This window comes from Aphelocoma coerulescens, chromosome 7, assembly GCF_041296385.1.
Source record: "Aphelocoma coerulescens isolate FSJ_1873_10779 chromosome 7, UR_Acoe_1.0, whole genome shotgun sequence".
NCBI classification, from domain to species: Eukaryota; Metazoa; Chordata; class Aves; order Passeriformes; family Corvidae; genus Aphelocoma; species Aphelocoma coerulescens.
Window position 1 is genome coordinate 39,582,846 of NC_091021.1, and position 12,256 is coordinate 39,595,101.

A 12,256-nucleotide genomic window follows, 5' to 3' on the forward strand; every position below is an offset into this window, starting at 1 on the left:
CAGACAGGCTCCTTTGGCATCACAGGTAAGCCTGGAGCACAAGGCAGGTCTCATCTGCAAACTGCTGGGAACACAAATTCGAAGCAAAGGCTCTGCTCCATGGTCTGTATTTGACCATACCAACACAGCCTCAGTGTACCTGCCACCAGGTGAGGAGGAGAGGGCAGGAAATGTTTGAACAGCTCTGTTGTCAACCATGCAAAGGCCTGAGATGTCACTGCACCATGACAAAGGTAACAGCAGCACCAGCTCAGAGCAGGCAGAACAAGCAAACCCAAAAACACTGAGTTCCCACAGCAGGGCTGCAAAGAAATCAAACAGCTTCAAAACAATTCTGTGGTAAACTTCCCAGGGGCAGAGTTGCCAAACTAGCAATTCTAGGGAGGGCTGGACAAGCCAGAGCTCTCTGCAGGTCTGCACGGCTCCCTGGGAGAAAGCAATCCCTGGCCACCTGAAAATCCAGCCAGGCTGCACAAGCTGCTCCCAGCAAGGAACACCACACTGACCAACTCCAGCACTATATGGAGTATTTCGCTCCACTTGAGCTGGGATGTTACTTGGGACAGAAGTGTCTTCGGACTACTACCAGGAAAAAATAGCTACAGAAATGCAAAATAAACCCAACTGAGTAATTGTGTGACCATAATGACTCAAAATTAAAGGTTTTTAAACAAACAAAACAAACAAACAAACAAAAACACCCCACAACCCACACATTTGGAATTTTACCTGGTTTTCTGAAATTTTTAAAACAGCATTTTACATTTGTTCAGGTAGAATATTCATTTCAGGTTTTGGTGTGTATTTAAATGCTTCCAAGTTGATCAAGGTGATTTAAGTTAGGAAGTTGAGTACAATTTAAATAACCAATTTTAGATCTGATTTTGTACTTATTTTTGTTCTTTTCTAAGAAAGGTTTAATTGCTGTTGAACACAAATTAATACTAACTAAATACAGGCTTTAAAGACCATTTCCTTCTCCATCCCTCTACTCCAACACCCAGGAACGCAGGTCCCCATTTTTTATGGAAAAGAATACATTTGTTTTGATTATTCACTCTTATAAATACAATACTTTAAAGTTTATTTTTAATTGGAAAACAGACTTACAGCAACCTGACTGTGCTAATTATGCAAGAAAAATTATCAACACCTTTTGCCACTGAGGCCCAATTACTAGCCCAAGGACACAGGACCTGCAGCTCCTGAACTGCCCTGGACTAAGCCAGCCAGGTGAGCTTGTCTGGGTGACCTGGGCAGGGGGAGACAGGACCACCCTGCTTCTCAGCTCATGGATCAGCTTTGCTGCTTTTGGGAGTCCCAGTGGACAGCCCCCACCAGCCCACACACGAATGTGACAGTGTGGAAGATCTGAAACACTCTTTACAAATCTCTGACATGTTAGACTGGGAGGGAGTGTTCAGTCACCTTTAAACCCTCCTCATGATGCAGCTGGGCTGAGCATTTAACCAACTTTATTTAGCATTTACTGTGGGTTTTTATGAAAAACAAGTAAACAAAAAACACAAATTAAATTAAACCCAAAACAGTTCAGCCACTTAAAGTAATTTTAACTTTAACTTTCATACTCCAGACGCACAACCCCAAAGGTGCCACCTGTTTCTGCAGCACCTTCAGGGCAGGGTCAGCTCAGCAATGCAAATCTCATTGCTTCTTCAAATCTTTCCAAAAAGGCCTAAGTTTTAGCTTGCTACTTCTTAATTCAGAATAAAATCACGTTATTTTTTTGCATGTTCTACACGAAAAATATTTACTATGTTCCTTCACTGTATTTAAACATTTTAAATTACTTTAACAGAGAAGACATGTTCTTTGTGGGCTTTTTGTTTGTTTTGTAAGAAAGTGGCCTTTCAAGATCAGACAATCAACAGAATCTCCCTTTAAGATCAGATGCTCAAATATTTCCTCGGGGTCTCAGGAAACTGACCAAATATAGCACCAGAAAACCCACCTTTGTGCTCAGATCTAACTCATACTGGCCATACAAGCCTATTTCCTTTTGCCTTGGTTTGCTTCTTGACACAGTACCTACTGTGGCCTCTTGACCCATAATTATCTCCCACAAAGAAGGTAACACATTAAGCACTTTTTTCCTTCAGCTGTGGTCCTAAGTACAATTTGGGTAAAACCTGCAAGCTGCACCAAGCGGTCAGCTAACACACTCACAGACATCTTTCAAACAATTATGACATGCTAGTGTTTTTGGCTTGTCCAACATTCATTTTTTAATTAATATGCCATTATGAACTCAAGTTCAGAAGAATCCCTCATTCACATATAACTAAACACACCTGTGGGACTGAAACAAGATCAATCATATCAAAAAAGCCCTAAGATTTTTGGAAGAATATTTCAGAACTTTGAGGAAAAAAACCCCCATATTTGGTATTCTTTCCCACTGCTGGCACACCAACCCCTAAGAGACTTCATATACAGCCTGTGGGTCACTGCTGTTTGTGACTTTGGTGTGGGTTCATTTCCCTTCACCTTCACACTGGCCAGTGTTTCAGAAAGAATCTTTTCTACACACACTTTCTGCTGCCTGAGCCATACTCCTCTGGGGGACCCCAAAGACCCCCCTGAGGAGGGTCCTGGCCAGCACAGCCCAACAAAGGACTGTGGTCTCCAGCCTCCGCACCCCGGGAGCAGAGCCCTCGTGCTTCTTACAAGGGAAAGCTGTTAAAAACCACAGTCCCCACCCTGTGAGACATCACATGTGCTACTGAGAACTTCTCAGGCAAGGCCATCCCAAGCCAAACATAGCAATCCTTTGCTGCCCCATTTCTCCTGACTTGCCAGCAAGGACCTTACCACAATGCCAGGGCACCACAGCAACCAGTGAGCTGTGGTCACCAGAACAAGGCAGCCCACCAAGACCTCACTGACATGTTTCCCACTGTTTTATCCGTATTCCCAGAACACAAAGTGTGTGCAGAGGCGAACAGCACCAATTATCAGCTGACAAGCAATAAGGTACTCTGTTAGAGACACTCTGCCACATGCCTGGCCCTTGGCCGCTCCCTCCTCTGACAGTGACGCCTGAGTCCCACAAAGCGCCCCCGAGCATCCCTCTTTAACACCAACCCCCTGGTTACTTGTATCTGTAATGGGGGTCAAACACTCTCTTGGTTCTCCAGAACTCTCCTTTAGGAGACCCAACAGCAGAGACCATCTTCACTCCCAGCACAGGGGCTCTTCACCCCATAAACCCTGCAGCCCCAGTGCCAGGGCCACTTTCAGTTCACAACCACATGAATTCCTACCAGGAGGCAGCCAAAAGCTCTGAGTGAGGCTCCTTCCCTCCCCAGAAAAACAAGGGTTTGCCAATTTGTTTTGCTCAGTCACCCTGTGGCACACACAGCCCTGAAGAAGCGCACATGCTCCTCTTCCCAGGTTTCCATCACAGACAGGAAAAACTGTGAATCTGTGTCTTCAAGGGAACCTGTTGATGTTTTCACTCAGGTCTCAAAAGTACCATCAAGTACCAGGAGACAAACACTGCAGTCTTTGCAAAGCTGCCAGGAATGGTTCTCACTATTCCTTGCAGGAGCAGTGCAGGCACTCACAGGAAATTTGCTCCAGCCACGGATGCTGCAGAGCAAGAACAATGACAACAGAACCCCGTGCAGAGGAACAGCAGCCTCTGAATTGCACCTACTTCACATCAGACTCAAAACACAAGCAAGCTCTCAAAACACCTTTCTTCTGCCTCCATCTGCCGCTGTGTTGCTGTGCTGTGGCTCTATGGACCCAGCCTTGCGGAACAACTTCCCATTAATTCACCTTTTCCATTTGCTTTAGTCCACTCCCCAGAGTTCCATATACAGTAGATATTTATTTTAAAGCTAAGCCAAAACCATTCAAACACTAACACTTCAGGGTCTTCAATACTCCTGGTTGCACACAGGAGGGCCTCTTTTAGAATAAAGAGCATCCACTTTGGGAACTAAACCAACATAATTATAATTGGGATGCATGTCCAAGTTTTACAAATCTCCAGACTGGAAATAAATTAGGTTTTACTCCTCACAGATCCTTTGTTACAGAAGGCATAAAAACTGCATTGAAGCCTCAGGAACACCAATTCCTCACCAGAGATTCCAGGAACTGTGTAAGAAAATCGAGCTTCAAAATCCAGTTTGTTCTTGTGGCTCCTCACTGCATGGCATTTTGGCTTTCCTAATGGAGAAACAAGACAAAGTTCCCCCAAAATCCTGGACACTGTTCCACATGAAAGTCCAATACATATTTTCTTTGAATGTCTAACAATGTCCAGGATCAAATCCCAACCAAAAAGATGAAGTCAAAGACTTTTCCAAAAAAAGTCAAAGTCATTAAAACATGCCACTTTTGCATCAGGCATGGAAATACCGTATTTCTTTCAGACTTCTGATGGTGCTTAGGTTTTTATTTCCATAATTTAGGAACAGTCATATTGATTCAGTCATTCTTCAAAATATTACTTGTGTCATAAAGGAAGCAGTATGCAGGGGAGGGAAGGGAATAAATAGGTTTAGATTTTAGAACAGGTTTTGCAGAACAACCATGCCCAGGTTGCTTTAGAGGTATGACATGAGTCTTACAAATGTGTAAAATACCTACACCAAGACAGAAAAAACACCCTATTGTTTAGTCAAGCTGGGACATGTTACTCAGATTATTCTCTACTGGAGGTTGATGCAAACATGCCAGGTCCACAAACACACAGAGAAATGTCTACGTGGCACTTCTGGCACATTTGTAAAGGCCCAACTGGCAACCAACTAATGTGAGAGAGCAAAAGCCATGCCAAGGAGTTGTTCAAGAATTTAAGAAGTGCACAGGCTCAACAGCAAAAGCCAAGGGCAGGATCCATGAGAACAGACATGGAGGACAGACCAAAGAAGCCACCAGCCACCTCCCAGCCACGCCTTCGCAGCGCACGACGTCAGGATTTGGGGTGGGGGCAACACAGCCCACGTTGCTGAGCAGCCTTTTAGGTGGAGCTTTTTCTTCTATACCAGTGACTTGAAATAACTTGAATGTTTCTTTCTGGGCAGAGACAGGTTCAAATTATGCAAAGAAATTGGAGGACAGCCAATACTCAAACGATTCAACCTTCATCCTAACCACAAAGATGTACCTCGGCTCTCACAGACGGGCGTTTGCGAGCTGGTCTGGGCACAATGCGCTGCCCAACTGAGCTAAAGGGCTCTGCCTGAGAGAGGAACAAGACATCAAAGTAAGATCCCATGCTGCCTCTGGCAGGGAGGACAGCTCTCGAATCAAAAGATAAGCAGAGATGGTCCCACACCACATACACACCTAGTCACCCCCAAGGAAAATGGGTGGAGTAAAAAGGTGCTTGCATGGCAATTTTCATCATCATCGCTGCATTTAGACCCAGGATCTAGACAGGTTTTGCAACTCAGTCCAAAAATAAAGGTCAAGTGGAATAAAAGTTACTTAGATCAATGCTCAATATGTAAGAATGAATGTCCAGAAAAGAATTTCCTACATTTTCCAAATATTTATTTTTCTATTGTAATCACAACCACCAAGAGCACCCACCCCCTCCATTCTGTTGTGGGTGTTTTTTAAATTCACAAGGATCAGCACTTTTTTCATGTGCTAGGGGTACATCTCAAATGCTCTTTCTTATCCTTTAACTTGAGCCAGTATTTAGAAGTCAAATTAAAAATAGCCTTATTTTTTTTAAATGCACAACTTATTCTAATTCCACGCCTAAGGAGATAGGAATTAGTTAATTTAACACTCAGACTGGTGCACTACAAGTTGCACGTTTTTGTTCTGAGAACAGAAAATAAGGAGTAGCACACAGTGTAATACTACAAGATTAACTGCCATAAACTCCACTGCCAAATCATACTCCTGATACTGAAATCAGCTGGAATAGTCCTTTTCTTCTCTTTTTTTTTCCACTGGTTCCACTCACATTTATCATCCTGTGCACATACTTTTATATCTTTTTATCTTTTGCGCCAGTTAGTCTTTAAGTTCTATTCAGCAGCTTCTGGGGAATGGAAAATTTTTATTCTCTTTGTTGTTTATCACTCCAGCCTGGGATTTACCCAGCCCATGCCATCAAAGTTGATGTTTTAGCAGGCTGCTACCCACAACTGCAGCTGCAGCAGGCAGTTTACTCTCCAGCAGCAGTAAAGGCTGCAATTTAATGGCTTTTAAAAAATAAAAAAAATATTACTCCTTATGAAGTCAAGAAAAGCTTTAATGTGCAATATGGACATGCAGCACGGACACGACTTTTACCAATAACCAACCTGCAGCATATCACCTATCTTTTCTCTAATATAAGAGTATTATAATGTAATATGATACAATTAATATTCTCTTAAACCAAACCATTATCTTTTCATTTTGTTTTCTCTTTTAAGATTCAGCCTTAAAATTACTTTAATTGTTGCAGTCCTCCCACACAAATACAAGAGGAAAGTTTATTGCAATGGAGAGCCCTAAATAGCACAGTCTGGTTTAGGCTGACTAATACAAACACGCATTTTGTTTAATTTTACATTTGTTCCTAGGGAGATTTCGCTCTCATCTCTTCTACCTCCCATTCCACAGCACCTGACAGTGTAGGACGTCACCCACCCTGGCAGGCTGAGCAGCCCAGGCAGCTCTGGCCCCATGCATGGCAGCTTGGGGGACAGGCTGGCCGCTGCTGGTCACCATCCTGCAGAGAAGGGAGGGCAGGCAGGCATGCGGGACTGCCAAAAATGTGTGTCTGAGCACGTCCTGGTGTCACGGCGAGAGCCAAGAGCAAGCCAGCAGCAAGGAAACCTGCAGGAACTCTCCCTGGGGACCACAGCAGGTCCACCAGGCCAAGGCACACCAAATACACGTGGTGCATTTAAGCAAGGCAACAGCCTTCACGAACACACCAAGGCAGCTCACAGTCCCATGTGTCTGCTCAGCCACTCATACCCTCAGAAATCCCTCCTTAGCACCAGCACAAGAAAAAAAACTGGGAATTAACCCAGGTTAGAAGTAACCTGGCAAAGGCAGACTAAGTTTTAACCAAATGAATGCCTTATCCAGTGCATCACGTGGTCAGAGATGCCAGAACAGGAAAAAGAACAGCACACAGAGGAGAAGCAGGACTTCTTACTCGCCTGCCATTAGTAGCTGGTGAAAAGGTTTGTGCAACCACAGCCCCAAGTGCCTCAAACCACTGAGCCAGAAACCCCAGGAGAAGCCTGCTGAGGCACACCAACTCCTGAAAGCAGGGATCAGCAGCTTCCAGGACTTCAAAGGGAAGCCACTTCTAGCCTCCAAGCAATCCACGAAGCCAAAGGCTGCTGGCGAAGGCTGCCAGCCCGCTCCTGCTGTCACAGGATCCTTGCCAGGCAAACAGCAGACCTGCAATTAGAAGAGGTGTTTGTTGGCCTCTCTTCTGCAGCTCATTAGCAGAGGTAAGGTTTGCAGTCAGAACAAGAAAGTCTCGACCTCCAGTGAGCACAGCTCACTACAACTGCTCTGTAAGACAAGGAACAAGTCCTCCTACCAGTTTCCATTTAACAGGATGATCTGTGGCTTCAGCATGCTGAGAAGGAACATTCCAGGCACTCAGGACAGAAGGTTAAGTGTTGCAGCAATGCATCTTCTGTAAAAAGGCCCAGATCACAGCTTTTGGTGTTCCACCTCACCATCTTCTATCTCCATCTTGGTCATTTCAGACTACACAAACATCTCCAAAGGCAGCCTTGGACAATCACCAAACTGGAGGTCTTCACTTTAATAAGCTTCTCTTAACAAAGCCAGAGCCTTCCTTTCCCTAAAGCAGACTGGAGCTGCTCTACAACAAGCTCCACACACTTCCAGATGCATCTTTCCAGGAGCGTCACAGGCAGGGAACAGTGACTTGGCCTGACCCCGCCAGGAGCATTTCAGAAGGGGAGATGCAGTGACAACAGGACTTCTGGGGGCGAGAACCACTGAACTGCCTCTGCACACCAGTGGGGGGAACAACCAACAACACACACGCCTAACCAGCAATAACCTGACTCCAGAAGAGGCCAGGAGCAAATGCTCAGGAAGAAGAGTAAGGACATAGCGTAAAAGGGGCATTCTTCCACCCTCCTCTGCGCCCTACCCCACACTTCCCAGTCAGAGGTAAATTCCCAAGCCCAAAACTGCATCTGAATCACTGCATTTACTGGTCCCCCACAGGCCTACCAACAGATCCAACTGTACCTTAAAAAAGTCTCCTGAATGTCCCACCACAGTCAGTCTATAGCTTAAAAAGGCACCACACAAAAACTACTGTTTTTCATTTTAAAGCTGCTGACAATTGATTACACCCAGTATTCACCATTTATTGCATAATAAGAAACTACCTAAGATCATATCTTCCAATTTACTCATGTCAATTGTGACTTTAAGACCTCTACACTATTTCCTTTAAAGCATTTGTCCCCTTAGTAAGTCAGTTTATTTACACACCACCTTACACAGCCTTGCAAAACTAGGCTGAGCCAACCTCATGTAAACCTAAAACAGGTCCCAAGCTTGAAGAAACTGTGGAGCTGAAGAACACTGATTATCCCAATTGCTTAGGCACTTACAATGCCTTTGCATTCAAACAGAACTCCATCCCTTGAGATAAGTGACCTTGATCTGGGGGGCTTGTTAGGTGTTTCAGAGCTGGCGGCACACCAATTTGCAGGCACAAGGAATGCAAAGCATGTTCTCACCAGAGCTGGCAGAATCCTGTGTCCAAGAGCCCTGGCCCCAGCACGCTGCCAGGCACAACTGGGCACTGCCGCCACGCTGCAGTGATGGGCACGGCCAGCACTGGGGCAGCAAACAAGGTGAGGCACTGCGTGAAAGGCAAGAGCACATCAAAAGAGCCCTGTTAAAGAGGGATCTACACTACCTGGCAGACTGTGATCCAGCACCTGATGTTGACTACTCAGGAGCAGATTGGCCTTCCAGGGGAAGGTGAGCATCAGAACTGCCAGCGAAGAACACCAGCACTTCTGAACTGCAGTGCTGCTTTCTCCCACAGAAAGGAATAGCTGTGTACTTGTTTCACTAGGAGCATGGGCACACTTCTCACATTCCTTCCAGAAAACAGCATCCCATGTTCATTGCAAAGGTGTGCTTCAATGCTACTTTATAACTGCAGTTCGTTCTCTCTGGATCTCCTTACCAGAGGAGAATTTTGGGAGTGTGTTCTGAACAACCTCAATCTACAGATGCAAATCACTCTGAAATAGGAACCTGTGAGCACCGTGCACACACAGTGCCAGAAGACCACACGTTAAGGAAGGGATTGCCATCACCTGAGACTGGGTCATGTGCAAACTCGTGCTCCAACGTAACACAGAAAACTATTGCACTACAATCACTTACTGTTACTGGTCTGCACTTCCACGCTTTTGAAAGCGTTACTCTGAAACCATGTTTTGGCTGCAAACATAGTGAAAAAAAAAGGAACTTCTTGAAAGCATTTCCATGGCATTCCATACATTTCGTAGTCAAAAACATTTTATAAATTTGTGATCCCAAAACAGTTTTCACAGACATGTGAATTCAGCTTTCCAACACTGCTGGAAAACACCATCATTCCTGATTTTTACAGATACATACAGGTATGTACACGATATAAAAGCCTTACACCCCCAACGTGTGGCCACAGAACTTGTCTACAGCAGTGCTCAAAAGGTGAGGATTTTGACAGCATCAGATATCTCTGCAACTAAGATGCTCTTAAACTGTCTCAGTCTTGACTACCCTCAGGTCCTAAAGTAACTAATCCATCCCCTAATCCACGTGCACGCCCTGGCTGAGGCCAGCCTGCCACCCACCTCCGTGACATCCATGAACCCTCATACACAGAGGCACTCAGAAATCACCCATGTTCAATACCACCACTGCAATCTGCTGTAGCTCCTGAGAGCTGCACAGGTGAAGTGGGACAAGTTTTTAACCTGTTTATACTCAGTAGAGCAGGTATCAAGATGCCATTTGAGAGTTCTAATACCAAGAATGTAAATGAATTCAAGTAGCTTTTTTTTGGCAGGGACAAGAAGGGCTGAACGGGTGCCTAATTATTTCACAACGGCTGTCCCTAGATCCTATTTTAGCATCGGGCTTTCATTAAATTTAAGCATGACTTCAGAGTACCAGCTGGCTGGAAAAAACAAAAACCACAAACACAACCCACCCACAACACCCCACGGGTGTTCTTATCCCCGCCCATGTTCTCTTCCTACCCTCACTGAGGACTTGGAAGACACCAGTTCCATTTGGAAAACCAGCCTCAAAAGCAGATAAGTTCTGCAGGAAATGGCTATATTTAGCCCTCCCCTTTCACCTCAGCTCCTCTACACACTTGCATTCTCCTGCAAAAGGATCCTTCTGCTCAGTGTTAGAGGTGATCTTTAGCAGGTCACCTCAGCAGAAAAAATGCAACCAACTTCATATGTGTTAAAAGTGTGAACAATCACCAGAATATCAAATCTTCAGCTACTAAGGCATACAATAAAATTCTTACATCTCAAAGTGTGTTGAATTGCAAGCCCCAGGAACACAGTATGGCCAAAATCACTTTATGAGTGGTGCCCATGGAGGGCGAGGCTGAACCTCTGCACACACTATCCGGGGCTTCACCAATTCTTTTGTCAGTAACTAACACAGCCATCCTATTCCCTACAGAGTATAAACATAAGGCAACAAACTCAACAGCTCTGCTACTCAAGCATTTTCCTAATAAATAGTTTTCTAAATTTATTTCCTAATAAATAAATCATAAAAAAAACCAGTTAGCAACAGTTCCTGGGCAGTGGAACTTAGACAGAGAACGTCGGCAGCACATCTGGAAACATCATCAACCCCAGGTCAGTAGAACTTCCCTTCCGCAGCTTTAAACTTTGAGACACATTATAAGACTTAAAAGCAAAAATATATAATGGGGTTTTTTCCCCTCAAGTTGTTTCATTTAAATAACACCATCACCTGGCATAATTCTGTCCTAACCATGATTTAGGCCTGTAAGAGCTGATTATTTACAAACTGAGAAGGTTGAGGGGTGAACTAAGTCACAGCAACAGATCTTAAAGTTTGTCCCAAAATGAAGACAGAACAAAATACACCTCTCACTCAGTGTGGAGACAAACAGGCAGAGATTTACAGTTAGGAACTACTCCTGAGTCCTGCGCCACTGGGCAAGGAGCACATACCCGACCCCTGAATCAGAGGAATGCAGGTCTTATCCCAGCAAACAAATCCTGAGGGAAGGCAAACCTCTGAAACCACGGCACACACTTAACACCTCCTGGGGAGAGCACAGTGCATACAGGAACTTTTTGTTCCTTTAAAACAGATCTCTAACACCTTCTCAAAAAAAAAAGTTTTGGCCATCAAAGGCCCCAGCCCTACACTTGAGAGCTCTCCACAGCCAGGACTCCAGCTTTCCCATTTCAATTGCAAGGCACCCCAGCACTCTTCAAACAGCTCCAGCCCTTCAAGGACAGAGCTCGGAGAGTATTTGCAAAGTGCCTGCTGCATTCCAGGTCACCACCATCCCTCTGAAGATGAGTATAAGGATCATAGCAAAGATCGTATTACAGGAAACAAAAGAAAAGTGAAGGTTTAAAAATAGACTTGTCATTGCCCACAGCAAACTACTATGGCCACGGAGTCTTCTTAAAGGAGAAGCTGAGATGGGCTTCAATGCAGACCATAAAAACACATGAGATTTGGAAAATGAATCTGTTCTCTTCTGAGAGATCAATGCATCGTTTTAAAAAGTGGGTTTGTACAAACGTGCCAGTTCTGCACCTCAGTCCAGAACCTGGAAGTATCCACCAGTAACATCATCCTGAGGCACTGGTGCCTCCAGCACACCTACATGAACCCCAACTCTTTGAGAACCTGCTGAAGATGAACTGCTCTCTCAACTACTGGAAAACAAAGTGGTTTCGTTACAATTAATGTAAAAGTACTGCTAGAAACAAATTATTTTAGTCTTTTTGTATAGACAGAGTTGGAAAGACTGACTGGGCAGCTTCCCCTACTATATTCATGGCCCAGATTTCACAGGCCAGTGTGTGGGTTTAGAGCCTCCAGGTTAGCATGCACACCTGAGCGGGCTGAGAGCGACTTTCTGCTCCAGGACCGTCCTCCCTGTCCAGCCAGAGTCCCGCAAGAAGCCAGGCCACATCCTGCCCCCCTTCCTTCCCCCCCGGAGCCCAGGGCGGGCGGGCTGCGGATA

The 12,256-nt window shown here is 44.9% G+C and overlaps 1 protein-coding gene across 2 annotated transcripts in view; it reads right to left on the reverse strand.

Moving 5' to 3' along the window:
• ACVR1 (activin A receptor type 1) overlaps nucleotides 1–12,256 on the reverse strand; it is a 48,325-nt gene that overhangs the window by 35,470 nt on the left and 599 nt on the right. The window lies entirely within an intron of this gene.